Source organism: Danio rerio, chromosome 9 (genome assembly GCF_049306965.1).
Source record: "Danio rerio strain Tuebingen ecotype United States chromosome 9, GRCz12tu, whole genome shotgun sequence".
NCBI classification, from domain to species: Eukaryota; Metazoa; Chordata; class Actinopteri; order Cypriniformes; family Danionidae; genus Danio; species Danio rerio.
The window spans coordinates 40569087-40580000 of record NC_133184.1 but is presented as its reverse complement, the minus strand read 5'-3'; the positions used below and the strand labels follow the sequence as shown (position 1 = coordinate 40580000).

The 10914-nt window shown below is 34.2% G+C and overlaps 1 protein-coding gene across 33 annotated transcripts in view; it reads right to left on the bottom strand.

Annotated features, from left to right (window-relative positions):
* Window positions 1–10914, bottom strand: part of map2 (microtubule-associated protein 2) — a 208839-nt gene that overhangs the window by 127488 nt on the left and 70437 nt on the right. For all 33 annotated transcript variants that reach the window (XM_009304861.4, XM_009304864.4, XM_009304863.4 and 30 more), the window contains exon 2: window positions 3440–3522. The gene's annotated coding sequence lies outside the window, so the exon portion shown is untranslated. The remainder of the gene's footprint in view (window positions 1–3439; window positions 3523–10914) is intronic.

Sequence of the window (10914 nt, the reverse complement as noted above, 5' to 3'; positions counted from 1 at the left end):
ACAAGAACTGTTTAAAGACAAAAACTGCCAAATGTCTTAAAATGCAGCATCTGAACAGTGTCTTTAAGTGTGGTAACAACTATCTTCTAATAATTCAATAGAGTGCTGGTATTTATTTAATATATACTACAGATTTAATAAATGCCATCACTCTATTGAAATACTAGAAGATAATTGCTTGGCATTGTGGCTGCATTGCTATCTTGGATATGTATTATTTTTCTAATAAATCTGTGGCCCATAATCAATTATTGACACAATCTTCCTATATACTACAGCTCTTTCTCAACTGAAATTATTATTGTAATCTAAAGGTAGCCATTTCTGTTCTGAAACCTGCTGCATGTATTTCTTATAGTGTACAATATTATCAGTCCATAGCATTAAGAAATGTTTCCTATAGAGAAATAGTGAACAAGGAATACTTAGAATATACTATATATGTACACCAGTCAAATGAACATTTAATGTATAGAAAAGAGCTTCATGAAGATAAAATACCCCTACATTTATAAAATAGGTATTATTTGTTTGTATTACTTGATTAACTAGGGTCGATTTCACTTAATAATACACAATACAAACCATATAGGATATATGGAGTACATATATAATCAGGTATGTCCCGATCAGGTTTTTTTGCACATTTGATTTTGAGTATCTACCGAAACCCGATCCAATACTCCTTTAATGCATGTAAAAAAAAGAATAAAGAAGAGCAAAAAAGCAGATCCACGATGTCCCTTAATTTTTGTTTGCCTACCTTATTTTAACATTCAACATCAGAGCAATTCTGTGAGGTAGCTTGAACAATCAGGTCATAACTAACATCAATCCTTCACTTTTGGACTTTAGTACAACAGTAAACAAACAAAAAAATCAAATATAAAAACACTTAGCACCTCGACTTAAAATACCCGGCAGGCAATCCCAAGTTTACATATGTCAGTGTTTGCTATGGCAATGTTGTCGTCATCAACTTTATAATACCTCCAGACCACAGACATACTCCTGTTTTCTGCTTTCAGCTGCTTTCGTGTTCTACTTTGCAGGCATTTAATCAAAACCGTCTCTGCAACAAATTGATGTCATGCCATGTGTATGTAAATATATATGTATATATATCCTGATCGGGAGATTCCGACATTTCACGTGACCGGATCTGGACATCCACATATATAATGTATTAATAAAGCAAAATTTACACATTTCAATGTTTTTCAATGCCAGTTGGCGTTTCTGTGTGGAGTTTGTATGTTCTCCCCATGTTCACAGGGGTTTCCTCCGGGTGCTCCGGTTTCCTCCATAGTCCAAAGACATGTGGTACAGGTGAATTGTATAAACTAAATTGTCCGTAGTGTATGTATGTGAATGAGTGTGTATGAATGTTTCCCAGTGCTGGGTTGCAGCTGAAAGGGAATCTACTGTTAAAGAATATGCTGGACAAGTTGGTGGTTCATTCCACTGTGGCGACCCCTGATGAATAAAGGGACTAAGCTGAAGGAAAATTAACGAATGAGATTTGCCGTATATGAGTGCGTGTGTGTGAATAGGAGAGTGTATGGGTGTTTACCAGAATTGGATTGTGGCTGAGGGCATCCTCTGCATAAAACATTTGCTGGAATAGTTGGCAGTTCATTCTGCAGTGGCAACCATTAATAAATAAGGGACTTAGCCAAAGGGAAATCAATGATTGAATAAATAAGAATTTTACATCACCTGAAAGCTGAATAAATAGACTTCTCATATTTGGCCGAGATACAACTATTGAAAATCTGGAATCTAAGAAAAAACGAAGATACTGAGAAAATCGCCTTAAATTTTTCCAAATTAAGCTCTTATTTAAAACAGATAAAAAAAAAAATAACTTTTTATATATTTATGAAAACAAATTAACAAATTAAATGTCATTTTTGCTTAAAATTTAAATGATTCATTCATTCATTTATTCATTTATTAATTCGTTTTCTTTTTGGCTTAGTCCCTTTATTAATCTGGAATCACCACAGCAGAATGAACCACCAACTTATCCAGCATATGTTTTACGCAGTGCATGCCCTTCTAGCCAATTTAGCTCATTTAATTTACCTATAGCGCATGTCTTTGGACTGTGGGGAAACCCACAGGGACACCTCAGGAACTTATTTTTAATTACAAATCATTTGTATACAGTATTATGCTGTACACAGAGTGGGTAAAAGTAAGTATTGAACTTTTCACCATCTTTCTCAGAAAATATATTTCAAAATGGGGAGGAATGATTTCTAAACGGGGAGGACATCCACACTCCACACAGAAATGCCAACTGACCCAGTCGAGGCTTGAACCAGCGACCTTCTTGCTGTGAGGCGAATGTGCTACCAACTGTGCCACCATGAAGCCCTAAATTTGAATGATGTTTGGCACAAAATACAAACTGATATCTATAAAAATCAATATATATATTTGTCTAATATTGTATGTATATTTAGTTATTCCCATAAATATACTCATGCAGCATTTTGCTCAATGATATATGATTAAATGTTAAGTCAAGAGCACATTTAGAAATATTTTTTCTGAGAAATGGTGACAAGTTCAATACTTATATTACCTGCTCTATGTACAGAATATTATATAAATGGATCATGAATAAAAATAAGCCCCTGAGAATCCCTCTATGAATGTGCAAATAGAACAAAAACTCTTATGTTAAAGTAATCCGTAAATGAATCACCGAATTGAAACATAAATAAATTGTATTTATTTGTTTATTTTTTGCATCACTAAATATAAATTACATTTTTAAAAATCAGAGTGTGAGTAGTTACATATCATGGAAACTATACAACTTGTATTTGACATTCAGTGATTAGCATTGTGATATAGAATTTGCGTTTATATAGATGTAGATATAGACTTTCTGATATGGAATTCCCCACCCCCGATGACCCACATTATCACCAAATCACTGCCAGTGTGACTGTTATATACCTGGACAGACTGAGGTGACACTAATGGCAGGTGTCTAGACAGGCATCATCACGTCACCCTGACTCCAACAAACATCAGACCAGCAAGAGACACAACACAAGACAACAGTCTTTTCAACATACAAAACTCCAGCTATGAGCACATCCAGCTTCAATGATGCTCAAAAAATGCACAAACTTGTTAACAGGTACAATGATGCTCCAAAATGCACTGACAACACATCAAAAATTAATTCTCAGAATGAGCTGAAGCAGGCAGAAGGAAGAAACGCAAAGATCCAGTGGGGTTTTGGAAGAAATGAGAATGCCGGTTGTTCCCGTATAAGCCTGTCGGATTGTCACACACCTTCTGTGCCAGAGCGTTACACACACAATGACGCAGCATCTCTGCAGCATGGCGAGCAGCGAGGCAGAGAACAGGAGAAAGACTGGAGGAAAAGCCAGAAAACGAGAATAAAAGAGCCTACCTGAGGAGATGTGTGTGTGTGTGTGTGTAGGATCCTGTTCTTCAGCGTGGAGCACGGAGGACGACAGAGAATTACAGATGGACCTGGAGGGAGACAGAAATGTGGCAGGTGAGCTCAAGGTGTCCCGCGTTTTGGTCACGTGAGCTCAGGAGATAAAAGACATGGGATTGGAGATTTTTTCCTTGTCTGTGGCCTGAGAGACGCACATGTGCGAGTTTAGCATGCGCTGTTCATTCTACCACCTTCAGTGTGTGGGAGAGCGGTTTGAGAGAGGGGAAGGGCTAGTGTGTGTGTGTGCGTGTGTGTGTGTGTGTGTGTGTGTGTGTGTGTGTGTGTGTGTGTGTGTGTGATGGTAATATAATTAACAGCCTGATAGACTGTAAGCAAGAGCAGAAGTAAAAAAGAAAAGATGAATCATTGAGTGAGCAGAACATTCCAGAAGCAGCGCAGGTGATCTGAGCCCACATGAACAGAGCACAGATGTGAGGAATGACATTGCAGGAAAACCAATAAAGGCTTTATTTTCAATATAGCATTTCTCTATTGGAGCTGTAACTCTTTCTTGATGTCAGTGTGGCATATCCTGATCAATATCACACTGTGCTCATTCATTTAGGCCAGTGGAGAGCGGATCCCTTGAGTACTTTCTGCCCAGGTTTTGCAATCCTGTTGGAAAAAAAAAAGATGGCTGGCCTGTATCTATTCTATTCTATTCTATTCTATTCTATTCTATTCTATTCTATTCTATTCTATTCTATTCTATTCTATTTTTTTTATATTCATATACACTACACACTCTATATTTTTTATATTATGGTATATTATATTATAGTATTATTCTATTCCATTCCATTCTATTCTACTTTTGTTCCATTTTTCTATTCCATTCTGTTTCGTTCTGTTCTATTCTATTTCATTCTGCTTGGTTCTATTCCATTCTGTTCCATTATATTCTATTTTGTTTCATTCTGTTCAATTCCATTTCATTCTGTTCCATTTTATTCTATTCTTTTCTGTTCCATTCTTTTCCATTCTTTTCAATTTTGTTCTATTATATTCTTCTTTGTTCTATTCCATTCTGTTCTATTCTGTGCCATTCTGTTCTGCTCTATTCCATTCTGTCCCATTCTATTCTAGTCCATTATATTCTATTCAGTTCCATTCTGTTCTATTCTGTTTTATTCTATTCAGTTCCATTATATTACATTCTTTTTCCTTCTATTTTATTCTATTCGATTTTATTCTATTCAGTTCCATCTATTCTATGTATTATTTATTCTATTATTTTTCTTTCTCTTGATTATATTTTATATATTATGGAATATTACATTATTTTATTATTCTATTACACTCTATTTCCTTCCATTTTGTATTCTATTCTGTTTCATTCCATACTGCTCTAATTTATTCTCTTCTGTTCTATTCTATTCTGTTTTATTCTATATATTGTATATTCTATTCTATTTATTCCTGTCTGCTTTATTATATTTCATATACAGTATAAACTATATATGTTTTATATTATGGTTTATTATATTAATTTATTATTCTATTCCATTACATTGTATTCTAGTTATGTTCCATTTTTTATATATATATTCTGTTTTGTTCTTTTATGTTCCATTCCGTTCTACTCCATTTTATTCTGTTCCATTCTATTCCATTTCCTTCTATGCTTTTCTATTTCCTTCTATATTTATTCTATTTTGTCACATTCTATCATTTTATCAAGCAGATCAACACCAGTAAGTTTTAACTTTGTGAAGACATTATTTTGAGCTCCATGAGGAAAAAGGCCCAAAAATCATACATAATGAAGTATTTTGAAAATATAAACATGCTGATTGTTCATACATGAGCATTTTAGAAGTAGTTTAGGTAATCATAGGTTTCCTGAACAGAGAACAAATGTAAAGAATGACATTGCGAAAAAAGCAATAAATGTTTTATCTTCAATATAGTATATAGTATTGCAGCAGTAACTCTTTCTTAATCTCGATGCGACATTTTCCGATCGATATCACACCATGTTCATTCATTTAGGCCAGAAGAGAACTGATCTCTTGAAAGAGCCTGGTTTTTACCCAGGTTTCTTATTTCTGTTATGTTTTATTCTATTCTGTTCAGTCATAATCTAATCTAATCCATTCCACTTATTCACCATGGTTCAGAAAATAAATACAAACAAAAAATGAATAATTTTCGCCTTATAAAGTAAATACAACTCATCTTTTGTTGCACATACTGTAAATGCTTTAAAACAGCTTTAATTTAGAAAATATATATTGTGCAGCTCTTGTGTTTTTACATATACACCTGTAAACTAATGTACAACAACCACAGTAAATCTCCACAAGGCAAAGAACAAAACCTTCAAAGCCTTTTACTATAAAACAAAATCTGTGTAGGTCTCAAAACTAGGTCTCCCTGTCAGAAAATGTATAAAAGCATCTGCTAAATGGCCTCTGAAACTTTCGACGTAAGCTTAAAGCAGGGACCTTTAACCTAACATCCATTTCATCTTCACTCCTTTGTTCTGTTGTACAGAAGCGAGTTATTCCCAAGTCGGCCACAACTGTCACAAACCATATGAAAATACCAGAGCGCCGCAGACAGGAAGCTTTGATTGGAAATCTGACAGTAACTGGAGTTCAGATGGCCTCAATATTGCTCTTCCCCTGCCTGACTCAACGCAATACAATAAGCCCATAAAGCAGCACACTGTTCGCTTACAGTGGAGGTCAGTGCGGCTTTTACTGGGCTAGTTCATTTACACTGGGCCAAGCATGAACATCCTATATTAAAAAAAATTTAAGAAAATTGTAATTAGCTTTATTTTCTATTCGTATTATATAATAAAAAATATTTTTTTTCCATAAAATTAAAAATTATAAATGTTTTCTAATTCCTCATTTCAATTTAAACCTGTGCTATCTTTTAATTAAACATGGAATATAAATCACAAGTATAATGTGAAGCAATTTCCTGTCATCTGTGGTTGCTTTTTTTCTATATTTGAAGTTGGACAGATGTGTTCACTGTGAACTGTGGTTAAATGGGTTCTATGAAAAACAATTACAGCACACAAATCAGTTTTATTTTAGTATGATTTATAATCTATAGACCATTTTGAGGTATGTAAACAGTAACAATGGTCCAAACAGATTTCCTGTTTTACATTTTTAATTTCAATAGCTCCCGACAATCCTAAAAGGTTCACACAAAGATAAATAAAGTTATGACAGCTGTTTGAACATTGAAATATGATTGAATTGCCTCTTGTTACAATTATTAAAATAGTTTGACAACAGGCAGGGAATGTTCATGGGCCAATGGCATAATCACATTGAAATGATGTATATACTAAAATATCATATTTATATTTGAAATAAACTTTTATTTTTATCTCCCAAAATAACCATATCAATATAATTATTGTTTTAAATACTATATAAATTAATTATTTTATTTATTTTTAATTATTATTCATTATTATATTTATATTTTGCTTTGAACTATACAGAAATCACTATAGAAAATTATTATATATATATATATATATATATATATATATATATATATATATATATATATATATATATATATATATATATATATATATATATATATTCGCCATAGTCCTTATTTAGTTTTTTATTTATACTGTTGGGCGAGGCAGTGGCGCAGTAGGTAGTGCTGTTGCTTCACAGCAAGAAGGTAACTGGGTCGCTGGTTTAAACCTCGGCTCAGTTGGCGTTTCTGTCTGGAGTTTGCATGTTCTCCCTGCCTTTGCGTGGGTTTCCTCCGGGGGCTCTGGTTTCCCCCACAGTCCAAAGACATGCGGTACAGGTGAATTGGGTAAGCTAAATTGTCCGTAGTGTGTGTGTGTGTGTGGGGATGTTTCCCAGAGATGGGTTGCGGCTGGAAGGGCATCCGCTGCGTAAAAACTTGCTGGATAAGTTGGTGGTTCATTCCGCTGTGGCTTTAATGTGGATTAATAAAAGGGACTAAGCCGACAATAAAATGAATGAATGAATTTATACTGTTCATTTACTAACTGTGACAGCTTATAATGTTGAGAACTGAGCTCTGCAGCTTACTCTATTGCCATTTTTATCAGTTAAAAACTATTTATTGTCTGGGTTGGCATTTTAGTATAAAATGGGTTATCAAACCGCCAGCACTTTTTGTCTTATTTTATGGCTTTTGTAGGATGGTTTGACTAGAAATGTACAGTTTTCACCATCATACTGATAAGGTTTTAGTAATTTGGCAACTACAGTTCAAACTGCTGTATTTCTTAGAATCCTGTTGAAGCAAAAACATGAGAATGAGTAAATTAAAAAAATATATATATATGTATATATTATATATATATATATATATATATATATATATATATATATATATATATATATATATATATATGTATATATATATATATATATATATATATATATATATATATATATATATATATAGGTTGAATTATTTCCCAAAAACTTTGGCTTAGCCCGGTGGCACAGTGGGTAGCACAATTGTCTCACAGAAAGAAGGTCGCTGGTTCAAGCCTGCTGGGTCAGTTGGCATTTCTGTGTGGAGTTTCCATGTTCTCCTCGTGTTGGCGTGGGTTTCCTCTGGTTTCCCCACAGTCCAAACACATGCACCATAGGTAAATTAAATAAGCTAAATTGGCCATAGTAAAAGTGCGTGAATGTAAGAGTGTATGGGTGTTTCTTGGTGTTGGGTTGCGGCTGGAAGGGCATATCAAGCTCCTTCTCTCTCTCTCTCAATTATTATTATTATTTTTTATTATAATTTTTTTATTATTATTTTGTGTGGTGTATATTGTTAGTTAAATTTTTTTTGATAAAGTGTGTCAAAGTCAAAGTCTTTCTCTCTCTCTCACACACACACATACACACACACACACACAATTTGCTGATGTTTTGCTGACTGTCATTATTAGGGCAGAAGAAAGATTCGTCTTCATTCATCTCTCCCCTGTGGCAGTTCATGCTCTCTCCCATCAACATCATCTCAACAAATGTGCGAATGTGAAGGCACTGCAGACGGGCAAACGGCCACAAAACAAGCCTCTTGCCCTCCTAAAAACCCCACCCCAAACCTTGCACCGCTGAACCAATCTTCTTTCATGCTGAAAGCATCCAAGGCTCTGAGGCCGCTTATTTTCATGCACTTTCTTGGTAACATGGGCGTCTGCCTTCCTGAAATAGCGTGTCTGATGGGTTTAGCCGTATGTGGTGCACCAGCGCCGCATGGAGTGGGATGAGGGTGGGCACTGGTAATTCACAAGCATAAGACTGTATGCTCCCAGAACTGTTCATTTCAGCTATTCAGACATGCACAGTTGAAGTCTAAATTATTAGCCCCCCAGTAAATTTCCCAAATGATGTTTAACAGAGGATTTTATCACAGTATTTCCTTTATTATTTTTTTCTTCTGGAGAAAGTCATAATTGTTTTATTTTGGCTAGAATAAAAGCAGTTTTTTGTTTTTTAAAAAACATTTTATGGTCAATATTATTAGCCTCCTTCGGTAATATTTTTTTTTCAATTGTCTACAGAATAAACCATTGTTATACAAATATTTGCCTAATTACCCTAGCTTAGTTAACCTAATTAAACTAATTGAGTCTTTAGATTGTTCTTTAAGCTGAATATTAGTATCTTAAAAAAATATCTAGTAAAATATTATGTACTGTCATGGTAACTGAAGTGGACGCTGACGAAGGGTTGCGGCTCTAAACCAGGTTTGTTTAGCAGAATGGTCAGGCAAGCAACAGTCAACACAGGGGCAAACTGATGAATAAAACAAACAAAACAATGTAAGGTTCAAAAACACGGAAGACAAGGGAAGGAAAACATATCAGTGCAAAAAGACTCTCTGTTCACTATTGTATACGATACAAAATCCTTCTCTTAACATACAAAGGTCTTCATAACCTGGCCCCTCACTATCAGACAGGATCTAGCTCAGGTGTGTAAGTGGTGCATGACTGGATCTTGTAGTTCTTTTGCTGGCAGACTTGTAGTTCATTGGCGAACTGTGTATTTACCAGCGATCTGCTCAGGCTGGACAGTCATCATGTCAAAGTTAAAAGAAATAAATTATTAGAAATTAGTAATTAAAACTATTATTAGTCCCCCTCGTTTTTTATTTTTTATTTATTTATTTATTTATTTTTTGCGATTTTGCAATGGCTGAATCCAATACAAGATCAACAAAAAGTTACAAATTTTAGCGATCCTGCAAAATTTCCGGTTTAAACGCAAAATAATTGCAAAAATGTTAATATTAAAAAAAACATTTTATTAAAACATTAAAAACCTGATTCTAAACCATTTAATCAAATAATAACTATTTCAGTTTGTAATGAATTTTTTTATATGACTTAAAGACGTTGCATATGCACCATACGTAATGTACTTAAGTAAATCCTAAAAAATAACATCTCACCTGCGCCCTTACAATCATTACATTACATGGACGAGGGGAAGGAATTGTTTGGCAGCCTGTGCAGTAAGCAGATGCGGATGAGTGATTTACTTGTGAAGTCAATGCAAAGATGGTATTAGACATCCTGTGGCCCAAATTGGGCATTTCCTGCGTTTGACGCGCTTTACTGTACAAATAGACTTAAAGCTAACTGAATAGAATAGCAAGCGCATGGTACGAACTTTGCAGTCTAGACTGTCGTGTGCTACTTGTGTTTGTTTCCTCTCAGTGCCTTTTCTAATGGAGTCTTAAGCTGTGGTCTGATTCACAAGGCCCGATGCACTTGTAAATGTATATGACCTGATGTATGAACCGATGTAGCAGCTAATGCGAACTGTAAAATGGCTGAAGCACAAAGCCTGCACCTTAAACAGTTCCAGTCAATCACTTGCAACAAAGAGCTGCTAGGAACAGAGGTGGAGCTGCTCTCTTAAAGAGACAGTTCACTCAGTGTTAAACATCACCCTTTTTGTTTCACAGCTTGTGAAATTAAATGATTATGGAGTAAAATGAGTTTAAGTATTTAAAATGTTTTATTTTTTGTTGTATATAGATAATAATAAACACCAGACTGAACATTATAATCTAAATATTTAGGAAAGTATGTTGCCTTGTACATTAAATGTATCCACAATGATTCTTTCAATATCGAATATTTATTAAAAGGATGAAACTGGACAGAACTGTTGCCAGGCACATTTAAAACACCGATCTGTTTTAACTATAGTATTCAAATAAAGACAAAAAGATTTAACAAAAAGACATTTTGTAAAAAATCTAAACTTAATTTTTTTTAAAGTAATGTGCTGCTAAACACTTAATTTTGACCATTTTAAAAGGTGATTTTCTCAGTATTTATATATATTTTTTTATTTTTTTATTTTCCTTCAGCTTAGTCCCTTTATTCATCAGGGCTCGTCACAGTGAAATGAACCGCCAACTTATCGACCATATGT